At 46.9% G+C, this 27730-nt stretch overlaps 1 protein-coding gene and 1 long non-coding RNA gene across 6 annotated transcripts in view; one reads left to right on the plus strand and one right to left on the minus strand.

Moving 5' to 3' along the window:
* Nucleotides 1-1034, minus strand: part of LOC108530627 (uncharacterized) — a 5629-nt gene extending 4595 nt beyond the window's left edge. Inside the window, exons 1-2 of the long non-coding RNA XR_001885912.1 lie at nt 987-1034; nt 522-756 (exon numbers count right to left, since the gene is read on the minus strand). This is a non-coding gene — a long non-coding RNA (uncharacterized LOC108530627). The remainder of the gene's footprint in view (nt 1-521; nt 757-986) is intronic.
* The window catches only part of PLEKHA7 (pleckstrin homology domain containing A7), a 238946-nt gene that overhangs the window by 33541 nt on the left and 177675 nt on the right, over nt 1-27730 (plus strand). The gene's annotated exons all lie outside the window — the stretch shown is intronic.

Below are 27730 nucleotides of genomic sequence, written 5' to 3' on the forward strand. Positions count from 1 at the left end.
CCTCCCGGGTTCACGCCATTCTCCTGCCTCAGCCTCCCGAGCAGCTGGGACTACAGGCGCCAGCCACCTCGCCCGGCTAGCTTTTTGTATTTTTTAGTAGAGACGGGGTTTCACCATATTAGCCAGGATGGTCTCGATCTCCTGACCTCGTGATCCACCCGTCTCGGCCTCCCAAAGTGCTGGGATTACAGGCTTGAGCCACCGCGCCCGGCCGATAATATTATTTTTAAATTCTTTTTATTGTTTATTATTTTTTGAGACAGGGTCTCACTCTGTTGCCCAGGCTGGAGTACAGTGGTGCGATCATGGCTCACTGCAGCCTCGACCTCCCGGGCTCAAGTGACCCTCTCACCTAAGCCTCCTGAGTAGCTGGGGCCACAAGTGTATGCCACCATGCCTGGCTAATTGTTAAAATTTTTTTGCAGAGACAGGGTCTTGCCATGTTGCCTAGGCTGGGGTAATGTTATTAAAGATGGACCTGGGTGCCTGCTAGTCTTGGCCTGGGATCTCATTCCACCTACCTTCTGCCCTTTTGGGAGCTACAGCATCCAGGGTGCCTTCTCCCTGAGGTGGACAATGATGAGTCTTGGGCTTGGGAATGAGCAGGGAGAAGGTGACTGATTCTTTGGCTGTTCCTGCCTGGATCTTCTGTTCAGTAGTCATGGTGAGGCATGGTGGTGGTGCGGGAGTGGAGACAGGAGAAGAGTCTTGGCCTCCACAAACCTAGACTGGGCAGCTCAACCTGGAGGCTAGAAGCTGCCAGTAAATGAGAAACGCCACATCAGCTGCCCCATGGAATTCTGCTTTTCCCATCTGGTTGCCAGGGTTCCCAGGAGGTGCTGCAGCTGTACCCCAGAGCTGCCCTCCTCCTCCCAGACTTCACTGTGGGCATCCCTCCTTAGTGCCTCCCTCCATCCCTGGAATCTGAGGCCTTTATGGAAAGGTCTCAAGCCTCTCACATAGTCTGATGTGGTTTGCCTATTCACCTGATATAGAGACTCCTTCGACAGCAGTGCTGACCAAACTGCTTCTGCTCCATGACTTTGGATAACGGAGAGTTCACTACCTCACAAGGGAGCCCCTCCTGTAATTGTCACATTCTCATTGGTAGGAAGTTCCATTTCAGGTTGAGCTGAAATCTTCTCTGCTCTGATTTCCCCCATTGCTTTTGGTTCTGAAATAAGAGGGGGTCAGTTATAGTCCTCTCCACCCTACCCATCCCCTATGCTACCTCCATGAAGGAAAGGTTTACTGGTGTCCCAAGAGGCTCTGTTCAGCTCTTGCTCTGTTACTCAGCCGGATCATCTGGTACGAGGCCCAGGAAAGCTTAATAGAGCACATGATGCTTGAGTGGGGTCCTGAAGGGTGAGGGGTGAGCCAGGTCAGGAAGGGAAGAAAGGCCTTTGAGTCAGAAGGTAAGGCAGTGTCTTGAAATAGTGTGTGGAGTCCAGGAATCCTAGGTAGTTCAGTATCTCTGGAGTAGTTGGGAGTTTCTCTCTCTCTCTCTCTCTCTCTCTCTCTCTCTCTCTCTCTCTCTCTCTCTGTGTGTGTGTGTGTGTAAGGCATAGTGAGGGAGGTAAAGTCTGAGCGGTAAGAGAGGTAGACCCGAGCCAAAGCATGGAGGGCCACCTGTGCCTGGGTCAGGTCATGGACACAGGTGCCAGAGGTCAGAGAGCTACACAGGAGGATGAGTTTTAAAACTGGTTTGTTTGGGGCTCCGGTACCATGGGTTTCACAGTGGCCTAGAGCTGATGAATGGCTTTCTGAGCACCACTTCCTGCTTTGGTCTAGGGTTCCCGATTAAACCTGTCTTTGAGATCTCTAGAGCGAGACACAGACAGTGAGCACTTTGAATGTGCCAGTCACCCTGGACATTCTGTTTCTGGGCTCAGCACCGGATGAGCCAGGCTTTAGGCCCTTGCACCCCTTTCCTGGGTTGGGGTGGGGGCCAGATGCTGTAGCCAGGGGCGGCTGGCTGGCCTCAAGCTTGCCTGTGTCCCAGAGTTGGCTGGACACACAGGCCTGTCTGCCCTGCAGGGTTTCTGATTTATGCAGGGAGTCTGCATTAACAGTGACCTAGACTCAAGCCCTTGGCCAAATTCTTTGGGCATAAAGCTTTTCTAAAGGGGCTTGGGGCCCTTCCAAGGCATTAACAGTTTGTTTATGCCCCATTCAGATATCTATTTGTATCTGATTTTTATATATTCCCCAAAGTACTTTCCCAGCTTCCTGGGGGAGACTTGTTCCTCCCAGCCTGGCCAGATCATTGGGAATCTTCTGGCAGACCTGCCTCACACAGCTGGCATATGGAGTGTCCTGTCACCACTGTCTGTCCTTCCCAGTGTCTTGCATGCCGAAGGGCCCGGCCGAGGGTGGAGTGGGGCTTTTTGTTTTGTTTTTAAATAAGGGCAACGTGGGTAAACAGAGCAGTGTTTCTGGTGCCTTCGGGGAGGGCCAGGACCCTACATTCCGGCTCCATGACGACAGCGTGTTTGGTTGCCACTTGCTGGGCTGTGGACAGCAGCAGTTCAGACGGAGACAATGGTGGCTCTGTTGAAATGCTGCTGCTGGGCTCCGGCAGAATGCATTTTAATTGGACATTTTCCACCCTGGAATCTGTGGGGATCTGGTGGCCCACTCCTCCTCGTTCCTTCATTTTTCTCTTTGCAACTCCAGAGCCAAGTTCTTGCAGCTCCTTCTCCCCTGCCCCCCAACCCCATCTACTATTAGCAGCCTCTTGGGGGAAAATGGTGTTTCTAGCCAGGGCATGGTTTGCATTGGGCTGACTGGCAATAGTGAGAGAAAGGGAGGGGGTAGCGGGCTGGAGGGGCTGGGAGACATCCTGTAGCCTGGTCTGGAGCATCACTGAGGGGCGAAGAGCAGCAGGTGTTCCAGAAAGCTCCTCTCTTCTGTGGACCAGGGTGGTCAGGAACACTGGCTCTGAAGTCAGGCCAACTGGGTTGGAATCCTGGTGGTAGCACTGTCAGCTGAAACTCTCTGTGCCTCAGTTTTCTTATCTGCAAATTGGGGATAATACTAGTATCTACTCATAGAATCATTGTGAGAATTAAATGAAGTTAACATATATGAAGTGCTCAGGATAATCATACCTGGCATATAGTAAATACCTGATAAGGGCCTTCATCACTATATTTTGTCATTTTAATCTTATGTCCTGATCATCAATATTCCATTCCTTGTAAGGGCCTCATCTGAGCCTGCAGGAGGAACAGAACAACACTCTTTCTAAAATGTACATTTGCTTTTGTCACTCCCTGTCCTAGACAGCCTCAGTGAGTCCCCATTGACCTCTCTGCATAAAGAGAAGGGACTTAACGTTTATTAAAGGTATCAAAGGCCTACTATGTGCTCAGCATAAGGTACTTAGTGTTCTTTTAGATTAGCTCCAAAGTGGACACTGATATGTGAGACCCTTCATCATTGGGTCCTATATTGCTGTTTTTTGTTTTTTTTTTTTTTTTTGAGATGGAGTTTTGCTCTTGTTGCCTGGAGTGCAGTGGTGCCATCTTGGCTCACGGCAACCTCCACCTCCCGGGTTCAAGTGATTCTCCTGCCTCAGCCTCCTGAGTAGCTGGGATTACAGGTGCACACCACCACGCCCAGCTAATTTTTTGTATTTTTAGTAGAGATGGGGTTTCTTCATGTTGGCCAGGCTGGTCTCAACTCCTGACCTCAGGTGATCCATCCACCTTGGCCTCCCAAAGTGCAGGGATTTTAGGCATGAGCCACTGTCCCTGCCCATCTTGCTGTTTTTTTATTCCCCTATCCCCCCCAAACCAAACCAAAGAAAAATATAACTACCTCAAAGAACTGCATGTTCTTCTCTGATGTCTCATCTGCTTTCATCCTCCACGCCTTACTGAGCATTCTGCCTTCTGCCAGGATTGCCCTGTGGAAGGCAGCTGTGGATCCAGGAAAACAGAGTGGACCGGGGACTGTCTGGGGATTTCCTTACCATTCTTCCCCATGGGCCAGCCTGTGGAGAGCCCACTTGCCAGGCTCTCTCTGTGGGACCAGCTCTGGTTTGAATCCTGGCTCCACCACTAACTGTGTGGCCCTAGACATGACCTCAGACTAGTATCCGTCTCATAGGCTTATTGATGAGATAATCCACACAAAGCCTTGAGTACAGTGTCTGACATGCTGCGAGTGCTCAACAGACGCTAGCTGTTCTTGCTATTGCGATTCTTCCCATGTTCTGTTTGGAATGTCTGTCTTTCTAGACTCAATGCTGAACTGAGTTTCTTTGAAGGAAACAAGCACTGAAGAGGTTCCATGGATCAGAGAGGTCTAAGTAGGGGTTCCTTTGTTCTGTCTTGCACTTCCTGTGGCTGTTGGTCATTGCTGTGGGCCGTAGCCATTTCTGCCTCCCTCTAGTCTGCCTGTGGCAGGACCCCTTGCTTCTCAGCCATTGACTGTATCTCCCAGTGTGGCCACTCCTTGTGGGATAGCTGGGGGCAGACACAGATTAGCCTTACAAGATGTGGAGACCCAGCCTGTGTACACAGACCTAGTTGCTTATGATGGACTTGCCTGTGAGTTAATCAGTCACTAGATAGCCAAATGAGGAGAAATATTGGTAGACCAAAGAGAATTGCTGTGACTCGAGATTAGCCAGAGAAACCAATCTCTGTAAAAGAAGGAGGAAATATGACTTTTTTTTTGTTTTTAATATTGGTGACTTTGTAGGGCCAAATTCTCAAAGTTTGAGTATTTTACAAGTATATCTCCATTGAAAACAATGAAAATGCTAAAACTCTTTAGAAAGAGTTGGGGAAAAAAGAATGGAAAGTTTTAGTTTCAGGGAGCTATGGTGATAAATGGTTTATGCCACCTCAGTTCCCCTATTATTGGGTTTAATAGTCAGGAGAGCTAGGGCATCATCTTGGTTCTGTCACTAACTGACTGTGTGACCTTGAGCAAGGTGGACCTCAGATCCCATGTCTATAAAATGGGAATAACTGTCTTACCCTGAAGGTGGGGTTGGAGCTTTGCTGTGAAGGTGATGGGGGTGGAGGTGGAATGATTTGAGGCACTCAAGTAAAGAATCAGATAGGGAGGCTGGACGTGGTGGCTCGCGCCTGTAATCCCAGCACTCTGGGAGGCTAAGGCAGGCGGATCACGAGGTCAGGAGTTCGAGACCAGCCTGGCCTACATGGTGAAATCCTGTCTCTACTAAAAATACAAAAAATTAGCTGGGCGTGGTGGTCCGTGCCTGTAGTCCCAGCTACTCGGAGGCTGAGGCAGGAGAATGGCGTGAACCCAGGAGGCGGAGCTTGCAGTGAGCCGAGATGGTGCCACTGCACTCACTCCAGCCTGGGCGACAAAGCGAGACTCCGTCTCAAAAAAAAAAAAAAAACGAAAACAAAATTAGCCAGGCGTGGTAGCGCACCTGTAGTCCCAGCTACTCGGGAGGCAGGAGAATTGCTTGAACTTGGGAGGCGGAGGTTGCAGTGAGCCACGATTGTGCCACTGCACTCCAGCCTGGGCAGCAGAGCAAGACTCTGTCTCAAAAACAAAACAACAACAACAAAAAAATCAGGTTGGTACTTTACAAGTCTTGTTCTGGTGGCCGGGGAGGGAGACCTGTAAGAGGACCCCTGTGACCATAAAATGAGAGATGATACAGGCCTGAACTGCAGCAGGGTGTGGGCGTGGGAGACAAGGGGAGGCATATTTGTATGGGTACTTGTGTGTATTTATATGTATATGCTTTGGGAAAGGGTAAACTCTGTATATGCACATTGGATAATTTCATTGCTTATTGAGGTAATCAAAAGTACAGANGGAGCTTGCAGTGAGCCGAGATGGTGCCACTGCACTCACTCCAGCCTGGGCGACAAAGCGAGACTCCGTCTCAAAAAAAAAAAAAAACGAAAACAAAAATTAGCCAGGCGTGGTAGCGCACCTGTAGTCCCAGCTACTCGGGAGGCAGGAGAATTGCTTGAACTTGGGAGGCGGAGGTTGCAGTGAGCCACGATTGTGCCACTGCACTCCAGCCTGGGCAGCAGAGCAAGACTCTGTCTCAAAACAAAACAACAACAACAAAAAAATCAGGTTGGTACTTTACAAGTCTTGTTCTGGTGGCCGGGGAGGGAGACCTGTAAGAGGACCCCTGTGACCATAAAATGAGAGATGATACAGGCCTGAACTGCAGCAGGGTGTGGGCGTGGGAGACAAGGGGAGGCATATTTGTATGGGTACTTGTGTGTATTTATATGTATATGCTTTGGGAAAGGGTAAACTCTGTATATGCACATTGGATAATTTCATTGCTTATTGAGGTAATCAAAAGTACAGACACCCAGCAGTTCCATCACTATGGTGACTCCATCCTTCCAGGGTAGTAGGTAGACAAGTTGCAAAGGTATACATACAGGGATGTTCATTGCAACTTGTTTGTAATACTAAGAAATTGCGAACAACCTAACGGGCCATCCATTAGGAACTTGTTAATGAAATTTCGGTACCATCCAACTATTAAATGATGCTGCAGATCTATGTTTCTGAATACAGTAAGATACATACATCAAATGAAAGAATGGAAAACCACACGTGCAGCATCTAGCCTGCTACCACTTTGCCATTATTCTCTGTGGTTCTAAAGCCCATCATGGTTGGGTTTGCTCAGGCCTGCTATACCTCTTTCCCTGTGATTGACTTTCTCTCTCTTGTTACTCATATAACTGTTTGGCATCAGATATCTGTGAACAAGGACCATGCCTTGCTTTTGTTTCCTTCAAGCAATAGGAGTAGGTGGCCACTAATTACTGCAGAATTTAATTGAGGTACGTGAACAAAAGGCCTCGTTATCAGCATTAAGTGATATTAAGCTGTAGGCTGATTCTCCCTCTCTTACAAAATAGAAACTGTGTCTGGCCCATAAAGAGGCTTTTAAACTAAAGTTGTGTTAACAAAGACCTCTTCCAGAGACCTCCCTGCTTGAGGAGAGCTGGAGTAAATTCAGGCTTTGTTTCCTCTATCTTAGGGAGCCAGCTGGAGGTGAGGGGAGATGAGGTGTGTCTGCTGTCCAACCGGTTTTCATGCACAAGATCTCTGCCAGTGGTTTTTTGTTGGAATGGCAAAAGGGGAGGGAAAGCCTTGCCTCAAGTCTGCTGGGTGCTGGGCCCCTGATGTTGTCTTGTTTCTTCCTCACAGCAGACCGGAGATGAGGGAAATACTCTACCTCATTTTACAGACAAGGATACCAAGGCTCAGAGAGGTTGAATAACTTGTTTAAGTTGCCCAGCTAGGAACTGACAAAGCGAGGATTTGACCATGCTATGTGCCTTGCTCTAGTTACCAAGGATCTTAGAGCAGCTACTGGGCCACAGTCTGGGGAGTTAGACACAGTTGCTGTGTAGGTTTGGCACTGGGGTGATGGGAGAGGGGTGGGAGGCGCTGAGTTGGGCAGGATGGGCGTTAACCAGCTAGGTATTTATTTCATATCTGCTGTGTAAACAGCATGGTGCTGGACACTGAGGGTATATGGAGAAGAGGGTGACACTGTCCTTGTCTATTTAACCATCTGGTTGAAGTCATTCATTCTTATCTAAAGAGATACAGCAGGGGATGGGGAGGGATACATAGGGGCATAGAAAACGAGAGGTAGAGGAAGTCTGAAAAGGTGCAGCTAGCAGGACTGACGTGGGTGGGGAAGATTTCATTGAGGAGGGAGAGGTGTGAGCAATGTGTGACAGTGGAAGGTCTGGGCTGAAGTGGGGGCTTTTGAAGGTGAGAAGTGGGAGCCTGTTTGGAAAGGGAAGGAGGTAGGTGGTTGGGAGGCCTTGGGCACTGGATCGAGGAGTTCTGTCTGATTTCTCTGAGTAATTAGGAGCTGTCGTAAGCTTTTGAACAAGGAGCTGACATGGTGGGAAACAGTTTGAGGGTGATTCTTCTGGCTATGGTTTGTCTAAAGTGTAGAGTGGTGGAGGGAGGTTACCTCATTTTTCTGGAAAGTTTACCCATCTGCAAGATTAGTAGTGAGAGGGATAGGGATGCCCTGGCTGAGGTGCACTGGGGGATCTCAGGTCTTGACTTGGACAGTGTGGTGGTAGGAAGAAACAGATAGCTGTGTGTGCTGTGTCCTGGAGTGTAACTGCACACTGCCAGGTGCCCAACTTGAATGGCTGGCATGCAAGCATACGTGTATGCATCCATTCAGCAATTATTTATTGAGTGCCTAGCACGGCACATGAGCTAGGCTTATGGTAGTGAGCTAAGCAGGCATGATCCCCCACTTTGGGTCTGGCTTTGAAAATAAATGTCATGTGAGACCAAAAAAATGACAGGAAGACATCTGAACCACACTAATTAAACAGTTTGTTCCATACCTTGGTTGTGCCACTAGAAGGAAAGCATTACTTCTCTTTGCAGAGGTGTGGTCTTACAGAGGAAGGTCTGGGACAGATCTCGCCTAGAGGGCTGGGGATTTTAGATAGCAGCTAGTCCAACCCGCTTCATAAGAGGGAAGTTAAATGGGGCCTCACAGAAGTTGGGGAAATTCCTTCAAGTTGTATGGCATATTGCTATGTCTCTGTGCTTGTTAGCATTCTGGCCCCATACCACACTGGCTCTGTGCTGTGGCTGAGCCAGCCTTTCTAGCCTGTTTTCTCCCCTTGAGTGAGGGAAGTGGGGAGCTGGAGGAAACAAGGGGAGTAGGGTAGACTATTAGAAATTGAATAAGAAAACCATTTTAAATAGGGCAAACCACAGAGGAGCACTCTCCCTTCTTCTGTGGGCTAGTGAGGCCCCCACATCAGAATTTCAAAGAGACATTGCATGGCCTCTGATGTTTGCCAATTTCCCAAAGTTCATAGCTTACTCCCAGGCCTTATTTCTGAAGGCCCAGGTAGTGGGGACCAAGATGTCACTCACTCTAGAATGCCAAATACCCTGAGAAATTCCAGAGGCTTTCTTTTTGAGCCTTGGGGCTCTGGCCAAATAGCTCCTGGTATGGTTGCAGCCTCAGATCCATTGATGAGTACCTATGCCTGGCAAGGGCTGGGCCAAAAGGGGCCAGAGGGATGCAGACCATTCATGAATGCAGCCCCTTCCTGAGGTGGGGGCCAGCTGGCCCACAAGCAGCTGTGCTGAGCCTCTGAATAATGTGAGTCCTAGAATGGAGACCTACACACACTACTTTGCTAGCTGAGAGAAGAACGTGATTGTGGCTGGAAGCGTTAAAGGTGGCAAAATTGGGGCTTTACTTCAAGCATTTAAAAAAGTTATAAAGTTATTTATATTTACTGTTGTAAATTTAGACAATGCAGACAAGTAACAAGAAGAAAATAGAAATCCCATGTAACCCTATCACCCAGAGATAATCCCTGTTAACATTTTGTTGTCTATCTCTGTGTATCTATATATTTATATGTGTGTTTTAACAAAAATGGGATAATATATAATTTTGTATTTTCTCACTCAAGTATGTAGTTATCTCTCTTGGAATCCATTGGGGATTGGTTCCAGGAGCCCCCACAGATAGCAAAATCAGTGGATGCTCAAGTTTCTTACGGTGGGCTTCCATATCCATGGGTTCTCTGACATGGAACCCATGGATATGGAGAGCCGACTGTGTATTTGAAAAAATGTACGTGCATTTAATTTATGTTTATCTCATAAGTTTTAGTGACTGTATATGATTTCATTATATAGTTGAATTATGATTTACTTAGCCAGTAATGGATAAGATTTTTTGGAGTTGTTTTCCAACAGGGAGTATCTTTACTGTGGTAACTGATCACAAAATAAATGCATGCTTATGTTGAATTTTTAAAAAAGCCAATCTCAAAAGGTTATATAGTATATTATTTCATTTATAAAAAATTCTTGAAATGACAAAATTATAGTAATGGAGAACAGATCAGCGGAAGACTTAGAAGAGAGTCTTTGAAGTGGTGGAACCGTCCTGTGTCCTGATTTTGGTGTTGCACACATGAATGTATGCATGTGATAAAATGTCATAGAACTGTATATATATACATAGTATATATAAAAACCTGTGAAATCTCTGTGAGGTCTGTAGTTTAGTTAATAGTATTACCATGTCAATTTTTCTGTTTTTGACAATTGCACTATAGTAATGTAACATGTTATCACTGAGGGAAGCTGGTTGATGGGTACACAAGAATTCTCTGAACAATTTTTTTTGTTTGTTTTTTGGAGGCAGGGTCTCCCTTTGTCACCTGGGCTAGGGTGTAGTGGCACAATCATGGCTTGCTGCAGCCTCGACCTCCCTGGGCTCAGGTAATCCTCCCACCTGAGAATCTTACCCACATGGCTGGGATGACAGGCGTGCGCCACCACATCTGGCTTGAACTATTTTTAAATTTTTAAGTGAGTCTTAAATTTTCTTTGAGTAGAAAGTTTAAAACAAATAAAACTGTGCTTGTTAAATAACATTGACACTGCAAAAAGTTTGTGATGATAAAGAAGAACCCTTTGGTGGAAGGTGGGAGAGCGGTCATGCAGGCTCAAGACAACAGCAGGAATGTCCTGGGGGTGTCCAAGAGTAACCTGGACTGGGCTGGTCCACAGGGAGGAAGTGGGTGATGTGGCAGAAGCGGATAGTCACCCAGATTGAGCAGGGCCTTTCATGTTTTATACTCACAGTGGATGGGGAGGAAAACTCCGGAGGGAGACTCAGGTTGGAGGGCAGAGTGGTGACAGGGAAGGGCATGGACTTTGAGGGCAGACAGGGTGGGCTCAAAGCACAGGGCCCATCATGGGAAGCAGCTGCTCAGTCTAAGTTCCTGTCCCTCACTGATCCCCAGGCCTCACCTGCAGTTGAATGAGAATCTTGAGGTTTGTCCCTGGCAGTATTTTCCTTTAAGCCCCCAAGTGATTTTAGTGGGCAGCCAGGGTTGAGAACCATGTGGTTAGACTCTTTCACACCATGATTCAGCAGAGTGCATGGCCTTTAAAAGGGCCATGAGTTTGAGAAGTGGGAGCCTGTTTGGAAAGGGAAGGAGGCAGGTGGTCAGGAAGCCTTGGGCACTGGATCGAGGAGTTCTGTCTGATTCTCTGAGTAATGAGGAGCTATTGTAAGCTTTTGAACAAGGAGTTGACATGGTGGGAAAGTTTGAGGGTGATTCTTCTGGCCATGGTTTGTTTAAAGTGTAGAGTGGTGGAGGGAGAGAGGGGGAGGATACCTCATTTTTCTAGAAAGTTTACCCATCCAAGAGAAACTTCTCACCTCTGCTGCCATCAGAGGAGAGTTTGAGGCGGTTGCATGGTGGTGTGAAGGCGGTCAATCTGGGAGCCCTGTGCGGTGGTTCCTGCCAAGTCTGATGTCTTTGTGTTGGTGGCCCTTTGGTTGGGATTCTGGCTCCCACATCACCTCTTTACCTTGTGTGGGGCATGATTTGAACAGTGCGGTGATGGCTTTCTAGTGGCCCATGTTCTTACCCATCTGGAGGGAAGACGGGGCTGGAAGGCACTGTAAGAGGGCTGATCTGGGGCTTGGCAAGTGCCTGATGGGATCAGAGGGAGACCATAAAGTACATAAAAGTACACATCCAGGCACTTTTTGGGTCATATGGTGCTTTCCAACGTGGGCCTACCCAGGCAGATGGGCCAGAAATGGAGAAAAAGGGAAACAGAAGGTCTTTGATTCAAGGAAGGAGCAAGCAAGAGTCAAGCCTCTCTCTTTTGACTATTAGTCCACTTTCTTTTTAAAAAACCACCTAGGTCCATGGATTTTTCTGGAGGCCTTGGGGCTTATGCCTCTTTAGGAAACACTTTGTTTTATTATGGCAAAGTGTATGGTTACTGGCCAGAGGTGTCTGGTTTTTTAGGCATTTATGAAAATCCAGCTGCTGAGTCACAGCACATGTATAATTGTATTGGTGAGTTAACGGCTATTTATGTTCAGAGGTGTTTGGCAAACAAGGAGGCAAGATTTTAAAATATGTTTTGACCAGGCGCAGTGGCTCACACCTGTAATCCCAGCACTTTGGGAGGCTGAGGCAGGAGGATTGTTGGAGCTCAGGAGTTTAAGACCAGCCTGGACAACATGACAAAACCCCATCTGTACAAAAAATACAAAAATTAGCTGAGCATGGTGGTGTGTGCTTGTAGTCCCAGCTAATTGGGAGGCTGAGGTGGAGGATCAGTTGAGCCTGGGAGGTTGAAGCTGCAGTGAGTTAGGATCATGCCACTGCACTCCAGCCTGGGAGACAGAGTGAGACCCTGTCTCAAAACCTTAAAGTAAATTTGCTGGACATGGTGGCTCATGCCTGTAATCCTGGCCCTTTGGGAGGCCGAAGAGGGTGGATCACTTGAGGCCAGGAGTTCAAGACCAGCTGGCCAACATGAAAAAACCTCGTCTCTAATAAAAATACAAAAATTAGCCAGGTGTGGTGACACATGCCTGTAATCATAGCTGCTTGGGAGACTGAGGCATGAGAATTGCTTGAACCCAGGAGGCAGAGGTTGCAGTAAGCTGAAATGGTGCCACTGTACTCCAGCCTAGAGGACAGAGTGAGACCCTGTCTCAATAAAAAGGAAAAAAAAAGGAAAATGATAAGAGTCCTTAATGACATCTGTGAAAATATCCCTTGACCTAAAAATAAAAAAAGATATTTAAAAAAACTATAAGAGAAAAAATAAAATAGAATAAAATGTTTTCTCTGTATTTGTACCCAGATAATACTTCAAATATGTATCTCCTGCCCTGGCCTTTCTTGGGTTCCAGAGAAACATTTAACAAAACCCCAAATACTCAACTAAACTTGGATATGTCCCTGGCACCTGTGTGGTAATAGTAATAGTGGTTGTGGTCGTAATAACAGCTTACATTATTGAGCGTATCCTATAGTTCAGCACTTGGAACTCACCTAACCTGGAAAGGGTGCTGAAGAGATTAAATATTTGTATTTCAGAAACCAAACCAAACAAAAAACTTTTGTCACTCATTAGCTAAATTAGTCATGATACCTCTGTACAGTGGATTATTATGCATCTATTAAAAATGGTGCTGTGAAATATTAACTAAGGACATGGAAACTGTTCCCCGTACATTAGTAGATAAAAGAAAATTATGAAACAGACTGGAATTTGGAGGTTCTCAATGAATGTTTAAATCCACTTGCATACAAAGCTATATTGTCACTCTCCTCCTTTTATTGGTGAAGAAATTGACTTGTGTAAAGGTCATGCAGAATTTTAGATCTGGGTCTTTTGAATTAAGACTGAAGTGCTTTCTTTATGATACTCATCTGTTTCTGTCTGTTAAAAACACAGTAAGATGTTCTGTAATCAAGGACTTATTGCTATGTTCAGATCAGAAAAGTCCGGGAGACCTTATTTGACACCCACATTGCTTTGTTTGCATAGCTCTTTATAGTTGATAAAGCACTTTAAAGCATATATAACTTTTTCTGATTTTAAAAGATGACATATTTATTGTATAATTAGGAAGGCAGAGAAAAGCCCCAAGAAGGAAAAAGTATTCATAATCCTGTAGGTTTAATTACTATTAACATTTGTTTCTTCCTGTCTTTTCTCATTGCAAATATAAATTTTATAAAGTTAGGATCATGTTGTACATATAATTTTGATTCTTGCTTCCTTAACTAATCTGTCATAGACACTTAATTGTTTTTCTACAATGTGATTTCCAGTTGCTGCACAGTATCTAGTTTTTTTGTTTTTTTGTTTATTTTTTTGAGACAGAGTCTCACTTTATTGCCCAGGCCGGAGTGCAGTGGCACGATGTTGGCTCACTGCAACCTCTGCTGCCTAGGTTCAAGCAATTTTGCTGCCTCAGCCTCCTGAGTATCTGGGGCTATAGATGCGTGCCACCACGCCTGGCTAATTTTTTGTATTTTTAGTAGAGACAGTGTTTCACCATGTTAGCCAGGATGGTCTCGATCTCCTGACCTCCCAAAGTGTTGGGATTACAGGTGTGAGTCACCACGTCCAGCAAGTATCTGATTTTTATAATTGATCCTCAATTGTTGGACATTAGGTTTCCAGTTTTTTTCTTTATTATGAACAATGCTGTCATAAACACCCTTGTCTTTATAACCATCTCCAGTTGTTTTTTTCAAGATAAATTCAAAATACATATATATAATATATATATATATCTTTACCTTTTGAGACAAGGTCTCATTCTGTTGCCCAGGCTGGAGTGCAGTGGTGCGAGTATGGCTCACTGCAGCGTAGACCTCCTGGGCTCGAGCGATCTTCCTGCCTCAACCTCCCTAGTATCTGGGACTACAGGCACACATCGCCACATCTGGCTTTTTTTTTTTTTTTAATTTTTTTTACAGAGATAAGGTCTCACTTTGTTGCACAGGCTGGTCTTGAACTCCTGGACTGAAGCAATTCTCCCTGCCTCAGCCTTCCAAAGTGCTAGTATTACAGGAGTGAGCCACTGTGCTCAGCCTACATTTTCTCTTTTGATCCTTAAAATAACACCATGAAGCTGGTAGGGAGGATTATTATCCCCATTATACAGATTGGAAACTGAGGCTTGTAGAAGTTGCCATTTGCTCAAGATAAGAAATGACTTTGTGTGAGAAAGGGAATTGCTTTACTCCAGTGAGTCTGGGGAAGTGGAGTAGGAGGTAGGTTCAGATTCATCTGTTTTGTTGTATTATTCAAAGTTCTGAGAAAACCCCCTTTCTGTAACCTCTACCAATGTCCTGGGTCTGTCCTCTGTCCCCACATAGAACAAGTTTTCACCTTTTAAGTGTTTGAAGAGGCTCCTACATGGCCCTATGTGTTTTCCTTTCCAAGTTAAATCATCCTTGTTCCCTCATGAAACATGGCTTTTAGTTTACTTGTTGTCTTTGACGTCACTCTGGGCATATTCCCCTTTAGCTGTAATCCTCTTATAGTGTATGTACTAGTAAGCTCTTCATGTGGAAATGACAGAAACCCAACTTAAACTAGCTTCAAGAGAAAAGGAAAGCTATTGGCACCAGTACCTGGGAACTCCCAGTATAATCCTGACCTGGCCTTGGTGCTGTTGGACTCTGGCGCTCAAAGGGCATTTTGGGGCCCCTGCCTTCTCCATCTTTCAAGTCTGCTAACCCTTTTGTCAAGGAAGAGAAATGCTCATTCTCCCAGGAGCTATACATCTCTTCTTAGGGGAGATTATGATCCCTACTTGGAACATGGGCCCATCCTAGGGGTAGAGCGTGGTGGCTGACAGTTGCAGCATGACAATGTGGGAGGTGTGACTTCTGCCAGTGAAGGGATGCATATCAGCAACACATGTCCATCATATTGCAACATGTAGAATTGGTGACCGGCCAGCTCAGAATAGCATGGGACCATCATCTGTCTTTTCCTCAATATCATACTTTAATTAATTCAACCTAAAATCAAAATAGGTTCCCTATTAAGATGTAATCATATACATCAAGCGCTGCTGCTCAGCCTCTTTCTTTCCTCTTAAACTGTTGATCTCAAATTTAGGTCTTTAAGCTTATCCCTGTTAGATTCCATATGGCTGTATTGGGTCCAGAGAATCAGCTTGTTAAGATCTTTTAGCTCTAATTCTGTCATCTGACTTCCTGCTTCTCCCTCATAGCTCAAGCACTCTGCAGTCAGATGGTATGATGCAACTGACATTTGGGCGTGGTAGGGATGGGAGATGGGAAAGTGAGACAGCTCCAGGCAGTCAGTTGCATCAAAAGAACCAGAATCTTCTCTGATCTCCTCCCCCACACCTTAAAACCCCTTCAGTTTCCTTTGCATGGCCCATAAGTTCAGCCTTCTGGGTTCATGTTATATTAAAGGTCACCAGGAAGGACATCACACATTCTGCTTTTTTACTGAGGCCCTAAATGGACTTAAGTAGGAAGGACCTAGGTTAGACATTAAGAACTTCTTGGCATAGGTGGGTATGGGGGGCATATTAGAGAAAGCAGTGGTAGATCCGTTTCTGGAGGCTGTCAGGCACTAGCATGTTCCTGAGGAGTCTGCAGTGTATAGAGTGTCAAGCGGGGCATGGGAAATCCCTATAAGCCTTGTTGAGTTTGCAGGCCTATCATGCCAGCCATTGCATGCAAGCGCTCTTGGTGGTGGGGGAGTCATGGGTGTGCTGGATGGCTTTGGCCTCCATTGCTCTACTGAAGACTCCAAATTGTGTTGTTCAGCTGCAAAAATTGTTTTTTTCCATTATAAGCAAGGAACACAAAGCAGCTCTTCAAGGAGGGTGTGCAGGCATGCAATTCTGGCAGTATGTTGCATTAATCTGATGTGGCATGGGGTGAACCACCCCAGATGACCTGGCAGAAACAGAGTTGGACAACAGCATCCAGAGGACCCCTGGAGGACAGAGGGCAGTGCAGGGAGCCTTGCCCTGGAAGCACCTGAGCCCACGGACATGGCCAGGAGGAGGCCTGATCTTGGCGTTGGCTTGCCCACGAGTTGAGCAGGAGTAGAGCTGGAGAGCAGCCTTTTCCATGTGACCCACTGTGGAGCCTTGTGTGTGCTGTGCATGGGTCTCTGTGTCCAGAACTGAGTCTGCAGCAGTTTCCCTTGTGGTTGTTTGGGAGGAGAGGGAGGCAGATCTCTACTGATGAGTGTCAGCAAGTGTGTGAGGCCTCCTCACTTCAAGCTGCATTTGCCACACCCCTCAGGATCTTGGCAACTGTCCTTTGACATCTAGATGATTTCCTGTGGGTGGAGCCCATTAGCACTCTATTCCCTCTGCCTGCTCTAGATCTCAGTTGGGGTTTTGGCTTGGGCTAAGTGGGGTTCTATCTATTCTCCTTCTCCCTTCTTCTTTCCCTCATTCTCTCCAGGCTTCCTTCTCTCTTTCCTATATGCCCTGAGCCCCTCCTTCCATGCCAAGGAAGGATGGGAGGTAGTCAGACAGGAAATGACTTCCTTATCTTTAGATAGGTACCTCTTTCTGGGCAATTAGTCTAAAGAAAGGTCTGAAGTTGGCTGGTGGGGGTGGGGTGAGGCAGCAAGCTGGCAAGTGTGTGTGTCAAATGGGGGTGCCTGAATCACTCTGGTGCCTGGAGAGCATAAAACAGGTGCTTGTGTGGGGCTTGTTCTGGGCTCCTGGCCCATCCGTCAGAGAAAGCTGGTTTGGAGTGCACCTGAGTGTTGAGGAAGGGGAGCTGATGGAGGGAGGCAAAGCAGGGGTGATGGAGTGGGGGCTGTTCTCTCCTGGACTTAGGGTGCTGTGAGGCCCAGGACTCTCTGGCAGGAGGTGACTTGTGCCTACACTGTGGCTTGTGAGGGGTGGGCCCCAAGAATGGAGGGCCTCATGGCATTAAGCAGAGCTGTTTTCTCCCCTCACCTTCCCCTGCGTAGCAGAGACACAGCGTGACCAGCACTGCCTAGAGCTACCCAGCCCAAGGTCAATTCGAATCACCTAGATTTTTGCTTATTTTGCTATAAGAGAACAGAAGCCAACTTGGGGAAATCCTGTGTTGGCTGACTGGTAGGGAGTGGGATTAGTTGGGGTTTGCCCTAATGGAATGGTTTCTGCATTATTCTAGAGGTTGCTGGAGAAATTATATTTTAATGGGAATGTTCATTTCTAAACTTTAGCAAAGCCACAGAAGTGTTTGCCAGTTAATAATGTACTTGATGAGTTGTTGAGCTGAAATTTAACAGCCAGTTTAGAAAACAAGATAGGGAATTTTAAAAAATAGGACATCGAGAGCATGTGTGTCTTAGAATGCTTTCTGCGTTTCTGTTGGAATCAGTGATTTTGTGCTGACTGAGAGAGTTTGAAGGGCTCCGTGTCTTCAGTGGCTTTTCCAGGAGGCCCTAATGCTTGGCTCCTTGTTCCTGAAAAGTAGTTTAATGTATATCCCATTTGTAGATAAACCAGGAAGCCATTTCGCCACTTCATGAAGCCACAAGGCTGGGGCAGCTCTTCTTGCTGTGAGATAGCCAAAGAAGGTGGCGGCAGTAGAAAAGGGGGCCTGAATTCAGGCAGGCTCCAGTCAGAGGACAGCAATATAACCTTCATGGCCAGAGCAGGGGTGGGGCTGATTGAAGGAATAAAGCAGGCAATGGAGTTTCTGCTCTGATATCTGAGATGACAAAGTTCTGCAGAGTTTACTTTGGAAAAGACAAAAGGTTGGAAAAAAAGAGTCTGAATGGAAAATTTAAGGAAACGGAAGCCAAAACTCCACTTGGATTCTCAGTGCTTTGTGTTACTGCAGATTGGTACCTCTTGTTAGAGGCCTTGGATCTCAGTTAAGCCCCCTCCGCTTTAGCTCCCAGTTTTACTTGTGCGCCTTGACTAGTGACTCCAGATGCCCTTGAGCCTTGCTTGCTCTTCCCGGTGCCCTAGTGGGCTTCTGGTTCACAGTGTGGCCCCTGGAAATGAGCTCCACAGGGTGGACTTTCTGCCTGACTCATATCTTCATCCCTCAAGGTGTGTCACACTAGTGGTTGCCTGGTAGATGTTTGTGGGATAAGTGCGGTGTTTCTTATAACTGTGAGCAGCTGGACACACACACACCCGCACACACACACACACACACACACACACACACACACACACATATATACAACCATGCCTCCAGTCCTGCATCTGTCCTCACTCTCTCCACCTCTATCCAGGGTTTTCCTTCTCCTGTGTCTTGTGCATGTGTTTGTTTGTTTGTTTGTTTTAGATGGAGTCTTGCTCTGTCGCCCGGGCTGGAGTGCGAGTGCAAGGGTGCAATCTTGGCTCACTGCAACCTCCACCTCCTGGGTTCAAGCGATTCTCCTGCCTCAGCCTCCCAAGTAACTGGAACTATAGGCATGTACCACCACTCCCGGGTAATTTTTGTATTTTTGGTAGAGATGGGATTTTACTGTGTTGGCCAGGCTGGTCTCAAAACTCCCAACCTCAGGTGATCTGCATGCCTTGGCCTCTGAAAGTGCTGGGATTACAGGTGTGAGCCACTGCACCTGGCCCTTCCTACCTGTTTTATTAAAAGAGTTGGAATGTGCTGGGCAGGCAGTGCACTGAGTGCATTTATCTGGACTCTCTCATTTACTCCTTACAGCCACTCACTGACATAGATGCTTAGTATTATGTTGCCATTTTATAGGTGAGAAAATCGAGGCCAAAAGAAATAGACTAATTTGCCTCAGAAGTTAATGGGGTTGGCCAGGCGCGGTGGCTCAAGCCTGTAATCCCAGCACTTTGGGAGGCCGAGACTGGTGGATCACGAGGTCAGGAGATCGAGACCATCCTGGCTAACACCGTGAAACCCCGTCTCTACTAAAAAATACAAAAAACTAGCCGGGCGTGGTGGCGGGTGCCTGTAGTCCCAGCTACTCGGGAGGCTGAGGCAGGAGAATGGCGTAAACCCGGGAGGCGGAGCTTGCAGTGAGCTGAGATCCGGCCACTGCACTCCAGCCTGGGCGATAGAGCGAGACTCCGTCTCAAAAAAAAAGAAGTTAATGGGGTTGCCACTGCTCACCCACAGGTACCTCTGATTCCAAAGCTGAGCTCTTTACTTCTCAGCTATAGACCTCCGTTTTCTGGGCTTTGGGCTGGAGTAGGGTGGGTGTCTCAGGGAGAAGAAAAAACACTGCCCATTCTCCCCTCCCCTTGCATCTCTGTCTACAGATGCCTGTCTCTCACTTCCCCCAGGAGTAGGAGAGCCCAAAGGTGAGTTGGCAATAGAGAAGTGTCAGGCACCAAGGGGATTAGGGTGCTGGGTTTTGTGAGTTATTTCCCCCAGATATCTTTATCATTGCCATTGGTACACTATGTTAAAATTAGGAGGGAAAAAACAGCAACAAAGGAGGAACTGGTCTAAGATAGGGGTCTTCAAACCTTCTTCTCTCTCTTTTTTTTTTTTTTTTTTGAGACAGGGTCTCGCTCTGTTACCCAGGCTAGAGTGCAGTGGTGCGATCTTGACTCACTGCAACCTCTGCCTCCCAGGTTCAAGTGATTCTCGTGTCTCTGTCTCCCGGGTAGCTGGGACTATAGGCACACGCCACCACACCTGGCTTATTTTTTTTATTGTTGTTGTTGTATATTTTGCAGACATGGGGTCTCACAACGTTGGCCAGGCTGGTCTTAAACTCCTGACCTCAAGTGATTTGCCTGCCTTGACCACCCAAAGTGCTGGGATTACAGGCATGAGCCACCGTGTCTGGCCCAAACCTTTTTTTTTTTTTTCTAAATCATGTGTATCCCATTAATAAATGAGCATTTGCCCCAACACATGTATGCTCATTTATAAATTATATACATACCTGCTGTGCTAATGTACCTATAAGACACACACAATTGTAAAAGGATGGCATAAAAATAAACCTGAATAGATGTTCTACTGTTTTCTTCTAGAACTGCAGTGGGTCATCTTGAGCACCTCAGGATTGAGTGCTGTGCACTTTGGAGACCCTGATGTCCCCCAGTATCTAAGGAATGCTCTATTACTTTAGCCCAGAGCCCTGTAAGAGAGCGCGTACCTGGCTGCGTCCTCCAATTTCAGGTACTCTGATTTTCAGAAGCAGGAAAGACTCTGCCCAGCCAGCCCTCATGCTTTTTGCCTGGAGTTTTACCAAGCTGAATGAATCCCAGAGTGAAACACTCCTAGTTGCTTCTCAGGTTGCAGTCCTTTGCTGTTACCCCAAAGCCCCTCAGGCAGTCCCAAGAGTGTGCAGACATCCTGGAGTATGAGGGAAAGGCTGTTTCCTGGGCTTGGGTACAGCTCAAGGATTGGTGAGGATGTGGAGAAATTGGAACTCTTGTGTGTTGTGCATTGCTGGTGGGAATGTAAAATAGTGCGGCTGCCCTGCTTTGGTGGTTCCTCAAAAATCTAAACAGCATTACCCTGTGATCCAGCCATTTCACTTCTAGGTATGTACCCAAAGGAATTGAAAGCAGGAGCTCAAACAGATATTTGTACACTTAGGTTCATTGCAGCATTATTCATGATAGCCAACAGGTGAAAAGAACTCAAGTTTCCATCAACAGATGAATGGATCAACAAAATGTGATATATACATACAATTGAATATTACTGAGCCCTGAAGAGGAGGGAAATTTTGACACATGCCACAACACAGAGGAACTTCAAAGACATAATGCTGAGTAAAATAAGCCAATTACCAAAAGACAAATTCTATTTATTCCACTTATATGAGATACCTAGAATAGTCAAATACATAGAAACAGAAAGTAGATTAGAGGTTTCTAGGGCCTGAGGGAAGGGAGAAATGGGGGGTTGTTGATAACTAATAGTGCTTCTGTTTGAGGTGGTGACAAAGTTTTACGAACATGGTGTCGATGGTTGCACAACATTGTGAATGTAATAAGTAAGAAAAAACCTTAAGCATAAAAGCAACGAGAGGTGGCTGGGGGCAGGGTTGGAGAGACAGGTAGTTAATTCTTTTGTCCAAATGCAGTGCACCTACTGATCAGATGCCAGGCTGTCCCTATCCTTTTGGACACCTGCTGCCAGATTAGGGCTGCTAGAATGGGACACTTGTGGCCACACCCTGGCCATTCTGACTGGCTGTACAAATAGCTCTCCTGGCTCCCCAGGGGACATGTTCATCAAGATTTAGGTCACAAAGTAGGGCCGTTTGTTCCTCCTCTTGCCCCTCTCCTCAGTCAGCTGACAACAGCTCCAGTGTTGCAACCCAGCACCCCAGGATAGAGGACACACCTCCCTGGTGCTCCGTTGTCGGGGCTCTCTGATTTGCAGAAACAAGTAATAGTTTTTGTCTAAGGTTTGGAATCATGAAGTAGGGCAAGACAGATTTCTTTGGAGTTAAATTTAGGGCTTAGAATCCAGGGGGTGGCTGAGTAAAGCTGTATTTAACTCCTACTCCACCCTCAAAAAAGAAAAAAAAAGTCCTAAATTAAGCAAGGTACAAGGAACCCGCAGCTACCTCAACCAAATTGGAACACATACCTCTAAAAATAAAAGATGCTGAAGTCAAGAAAATACACCAAATATGGTTATCGGTCAGGCGCTTGCTTCTCTGCTTTTCTAATGTCACCACCCCTGTCCCAGTCCTGGAGCTGCACAGAAGTGGCATGGCCCTCCTCTAGGAGGACTGCGCTGTGTCCAAGGCCTTGTCATTCCGTGATACATCCTGGGTCAAGGAGTGGAAGGCTACCTAGTCTACAGATGAGGAGGATGAATCCAGAGGGTTGCAGTGGCTGCCTTGCTCCTCATCACTCTGATTGTCTTGCAGTGGGAGGAACAAGTATGCATTTGCTTCTCGTGTATCTTTAACTCAGAGCTTCACTCAGTGCCATCTAGTTCCCAAGGCACTAGTAGCCAGTCCCCATATCTTGAGCATTGTGATTTTCTTTTTGTTGTTGTTGTTGCTTTTGGGAGATGTGGGTGCATGAGACATTCTTAGAAACACAAATTCAAGGGAGGCTGCCCAAGGCCCACATCAAGGTGCTTGTGGGCCGGGCGCAGTGGCTCATGCCTGTAATCCCAGCACTTTCAGAGGCTAAGGCAGGTGGATTACTTGCGGTCAGGAGTTCAAGACCAGCCTGGCCAATATGATGAAACCCCATCTTTACTAAAAATATAAAAATTAGCTGGGCATGGTGGTATGCACCTGTAATCCCAGCTACTCGGGAGGCTGAGGCAGGAGATTCGTTTGAACCCAGGAGATAGAGGTTGCAGTGAGCTGAGATCACACTGCTGCACTCCAGCCTGGGCAGTGGTGTGAGACTGTATCCAAAAATAAGGTGCTTGTGGCTACAGGCAGAACTCGAGTTCTCAGGGAGTGAGGACTTAAGGTTGTTTTGGGGAGTGAGTGTTGCACAGTGAAGATAATAACCACGGTGGAAAGATATTGGGCACTTACTGCTCATTGACCTGTCCCCAAGAGTCTTTTTACAGAAGTGATCTCACAACAGCTCCTTCAGGTGGGCACTGTGATAATGCCCATTCAGAGTGAGAAAACATAGGCTAATTAGCCCCCTCATGGCCGCACAGCCGGCAAGAGGCAAAGATGGGATTGGAATCCAGGCAGTCTGTCTCTAGCACTTGGCCACCATGTACATCAGTCATTTATGCCAAAGCCACAGGCTGCCTTCTCATCTGAAGCACAGTGCCCTGTTTTAGGAAAAAGGATCGATTAATGGTTGCCTTGCTTCCCCCCATTTCCTCCCTTCTGAAGTGGGATAAGATCAGCTTGATTTTGCAATTTAGGCTCCTGCTTTATACCTGGTGCATTGCGGTCAGGCCCAACAGGACATATTTGTCATGTACTTACTATGTGCCAGGCCCTTCCATAGGTGTTTTACTCATGTAATCTCACAGCAGCCAATGAGGCAGGTGCTACTGATCCCAATTTCCAGGTGAGAAAACTGAAGCACAGAGAGGTGAAAGACTTGTCTAAGTTAAATCATGAATTAATGGCAGAACCTGAATTTCATCTCAGGACCATCTGACTCAAAAGTCCATGGCCTTTTCACCCTCTCCCAGGAAGATGCCATGGGGCTGCTGTGACCTTCTACACGCCGGGCCCTGCCAGAATCCTGTCTCCCACTTTGATGATGCCAGGGTGTGTCTGAGGACCAAGGCTGAAACAACTCCATCCCCTTCTGGGGACGATAGTTCCTAGGGGAGAATAATGGCTCAGGATATCCCCCTCCAGGCATGGCCAGGGGTGGGTGCAGGGCTGGAGGGCCTCTTTTCTGGGCCACTTCTCCGGTTGCCTGTTGCCCGTAACTGTAAACTCTCCGGAGCGCTTGGCTGCCTGGTTGGAAGCTGAGGAAGGCTCATAGCCTTTGAGAGGCCAGGGCAGCTGTGAGAAGCAGGTACTTTTCCCCTCTTTGAGACTTACTCTCCGATGAGCTGAGCATAGACTGGCGTTAGGACCACCTCAAGGTGCTGGGGCGGGCTTTCCGTAGCCCTGCCTGACTGAGTTACCAAGATTCTGTCCTTTCTTCTGGAGCCTTGGTCATCCCAGTGAGTGGCAGAGAAACCAGCTGGGACTGGGGACTGGGGATGGGGACAGGGTGGTTTGGGGACCTCACTGAGGAAACTTTGCTGAATGACCCGAGTTTTCTAAAACTTGAGGGTTTTGTGTTTTGGATTTGGAAAAAAGCTGATAATGAGGGGGAATATTTCAGAGAATCAGGCTTTTAGCCAGAGACCCCTCCTAGGGCACAGGAGCGGTGGCCTTCCTGGAGGGGTTGGAGGGGGACTTGCTGGCTGGGTCTCTTGTGGAGGAAAGACGGGCAGGGGCTGAGGTAGTGAAAGGAAGCTGGAAGTTTCAGGAGAGCTTGGGTTCAAGGAGTTGCGGTAACTGGAGTGAGAGCTGCTTTTCCAGCCTAGGCCAGCGCCCTGTGTGCTTCAGTGTTCCCATCTGTCTGTTAGGGGTGAAGGTAGGGTCCCTCATGGCAGTGTTCCCACCCTAAGGCATTGGGAGGCCTCAGCCGTGGGGTGTAGCTGTTACACAGTCGTTGTTGTTTGTTATTTATTATTTAAGCACCTCTCCTGTGGCTGAGCAGGGACCTGGGGGTTGAGTATCACCTTGGGCTGTGGCTCCCCTTTCTCCTCTTTGCCCTGCAGTCACCTGTTTATAGTTAGCAGGTGCTAACAGTAGGTCTGTTGCAGGAGACTATGTGCTGGATACTTCACATGGGAAGGTCACAGATGAGGGAAGGGCCTTCCTAGAACCTCTAGGGCAACCCTTCCCTCATCTGTGACCTTCTGCAGTGCTTGTTTCTGCCAATGGGGGTGGAGGTGGGTGGGGTGTGTATGTTCCCTTCTTCCCCTGCCCCCCAACTCAGAACTCAGGAAACATTTGAGTAAATACAGGGAGAATTTGGAATCTAGATGGCTTATCTCATTCCCACTTCCTGGCCCAGCTCAGGCTTCTGGGGCCCATGCCTCCTGCTCTGGGTGCCAGACACTTGGGAACTGTAGCATGTTTCTCCAGGGCGGTGGGACTTGAGGCTGTGTCCTGGCTGTGGAAGCAGGGGAGCTGGTGGGGGTGCCATGCATTCTGGACAAAAGAGAACAGGGTCAGCATTCAGGAGTAAAGGGAGTCCCCTGAAAGGAAAGTGGCCTAAAGTGGAGAGTGAAGCTGGAGCAGAGTAGGGCATGAGAGCCCTGTGGATGTGGAGGCGTGTGTGCACGCACACAGCCTGGGCCGGCGAAAGGAGGGCACAGGAGTGAGGTTGGGGGGGCAGGACCTGCCACTGCACATCTTCTGGTCTGTCAGTAGATCCCTTGCGGGCAGTAGGTTTTAGCTCTGAAAATCCTGCAGCGTTACCTGGGCTCCTTCCGTTTGGCTTGACCTGGGGAGGCAGTCCCTGCCTCCTGGCACCTGGGGGGAAGTAAGTACAGTCCTCCAGGGCTGCTGACGGAAGCCGGCAACGCCCTCTCTGAGCAGGTTTTATGGGCGAGCTTTAGTCAGGAACCACACACTGATAAAGAAGTGTTTTCATTCTCGGGGGCGTTAATTAACACAGATTAGATTTCAACTGAGTGGGCCTTTTGTTGCTCCAGCCTTTCTAATGAAGGTGGTTTCAATACCACTGTGTTTTCACGGAGCCAATTCAGGTTCATTATTCTCGTCTGTTACTGTCCTGGGTGTTCAGATCTGATGTTACTTCTTATGGCTCTCCTTAGTCCAGTTTTTCAAACTTGATTCGCTACTGGCCTGGCCTCTCACACGTCACCCTCACTGGGTGCTGAGCCTGGAAAAAGATAATCCAAGCATGTAGGCACATTTCTTGGCTCTGTGAATTTTATTAAACATTTACAAACATGTTTTCTGCAGTTTTCTGAGGTAATCTGGCACAAACAAGACAGGATTTGAATTATCTTTCCAGTTGTCATGTTTATTAACAGTTTCATCCATTCCCACTGACTGGATGGACAGAGATTGAAAGTGAGTAGACATGGGAGCTCAATGATGAGAACTCCTGAGAGCAAAGAAGGAAACAACAGACACTGGGGTCTACCTGAGGGGGAGGGCATGGGGAGGGAAGGGAGCAGAAAGATAAGTATTGGGTCCTGGGCCTAATACTTGGGTGTTGAAATAATCTGTACAACAACAAACCCATGTGACGTGTTTACGTATGTAACAAACCTTCACATGTACTCACAAACCTAAAATAAAAGTTGAAAAAAAAACAACAACAAAAATAAGCAAAATGACAGTGGTGTCCGAGAAGCTGGGCTAACATCTGAAAGGGTGCAATGGCAGGTGGCCAGCCAGCAAGTGTAAACAAAAGGAGCTTCCTGGCTTAGGTAGGGCTCTAGGCCTCTTTCCCCCCACCCACCCCAGCATTGACATTTCTGTTTTTGCAGTGGGTACTGCCCATTCTGCTTCTGGGTTAGAGCATTCATGTTTCTTCTTCTTTTCAGTATTTTTTCCTCTGGTTACATCGGCTATGCAATTGAGCAATTAGCAAAGTAGAGAATAAGTCACCTATAATCCTATCACCTTGGATTATGATAGCTACGATTTTAGCATATTTCCATCTAGATTTTGGGGACATTTAAAATATTATTGAGGTCTTACATTCTCCATATATACATCTGTATATCTTGCACTTGCAGAATAGTTCTATTTCTTATTGCAGAAAGAATGCATATTAGACTGTGGAAAATTTGGGAAATACAGAGGAAAAGCATAGATATGGAAAGTAAAAATTATACTAATTATTCCTCCACCCAGAGTTAATCACTCTTTGTGGCTGTTTCTGTGTCTACACTGCCAGTCTTTCCTTTCTCATGCATATACGCACATTATTCCTCACCACAACTTGGAATCATGCATATGCAGATATTCTTTTTTCTGTTTTGACTTTAAAAATCCCATAAATATTGCATTATGATACAAGTTTTCCTCTGAAACATGATCTTTTTTATTTTAATTTTTATTTTTTTGAGACAGAGTCTTGCTCTGTTGTCCAGGCTGGAATGCAGTGGTGCGACTATGGCTCACTGCAGCTTCAGCATTCCAGGCTCAGTTGATCCTCCCACCTTAGCCTCCTGAGTACGTGGGACTACAGGTGTGTGCCACCACGCTCAGTTAATGTTTTAAATTTTTTGTAGAGGCGAGGTTTTGTCCTGTTGCCCAGGCTAGTCTTGAACTCCTGGGCTGAAGTAGTCCTCCCACCTTGGCCTCCCAAAGTGCTGAGATTACAGGCGTAAGCCACTGTGCCTGGCTGAGACATGATCTTAAAAAGTTATTGAGGTAAGGTCAGGCACAGTGCCTCACGCCTGTAATCCCAGCACTTTGGGAAGCCGAGATGGGCAGATCACAAGGTCAGGAGTTCGAGACCAACCTGTCCAACATGTTGAAACCCCGTCTCTACTAAAGATACAAAAAACTTAACCAGGCGTGGTGGTGCATGCCTGTAATCCCAGCTACTCAGGAGGCTGAGACAGGAGAATTGCTTGAACCCAGGAGGTGGAGGTTACAGTGATCTGAGATTGTGACATTGCACTCTAGCCTGGGTGACAGGGCGAGACTCCATCTCAAAAAAAAAAAAAAAAAAGAAAAGACAATTATTGAGGTAAAATTCATGTAATGTAAAATTAACTGTTTAACTGTTTTAAAGTCAACAAATCAGTGGCATTCACCACATTCGCAGTGTTGTACAACCACCATCTCTGTCTAGTTCCAGAATAGTCCCATCACTCCAAAGTAAAAACCCTTATCTGCTAAGCCAGTTTTTCCCATTTCTCTCAGCCTCTGGAATCCAAACAATCTACCTTCTGTCTCTGTAGACTTACTTGCTCTGGATATTTCATATAAATGGAATCATACATGAGAT

Source organism: Rhinopithecus bieti, unplaced genomic scaffold, assembly GCF_001698545.2.
Source record: "Rhinopithecus bieti isolate Rb0 unplaced genomic scaffold, ASM169854v2 scaffold_8211, whole genome shotgun sequence".
NCBI classification, from domain to species: domain Eukaryota; kingdom Metazoa; phylum Chordata; class Mammalia; order Primates; family Cercopithecidae; genus Rhinopithecus; species Rhinopithecus bieti.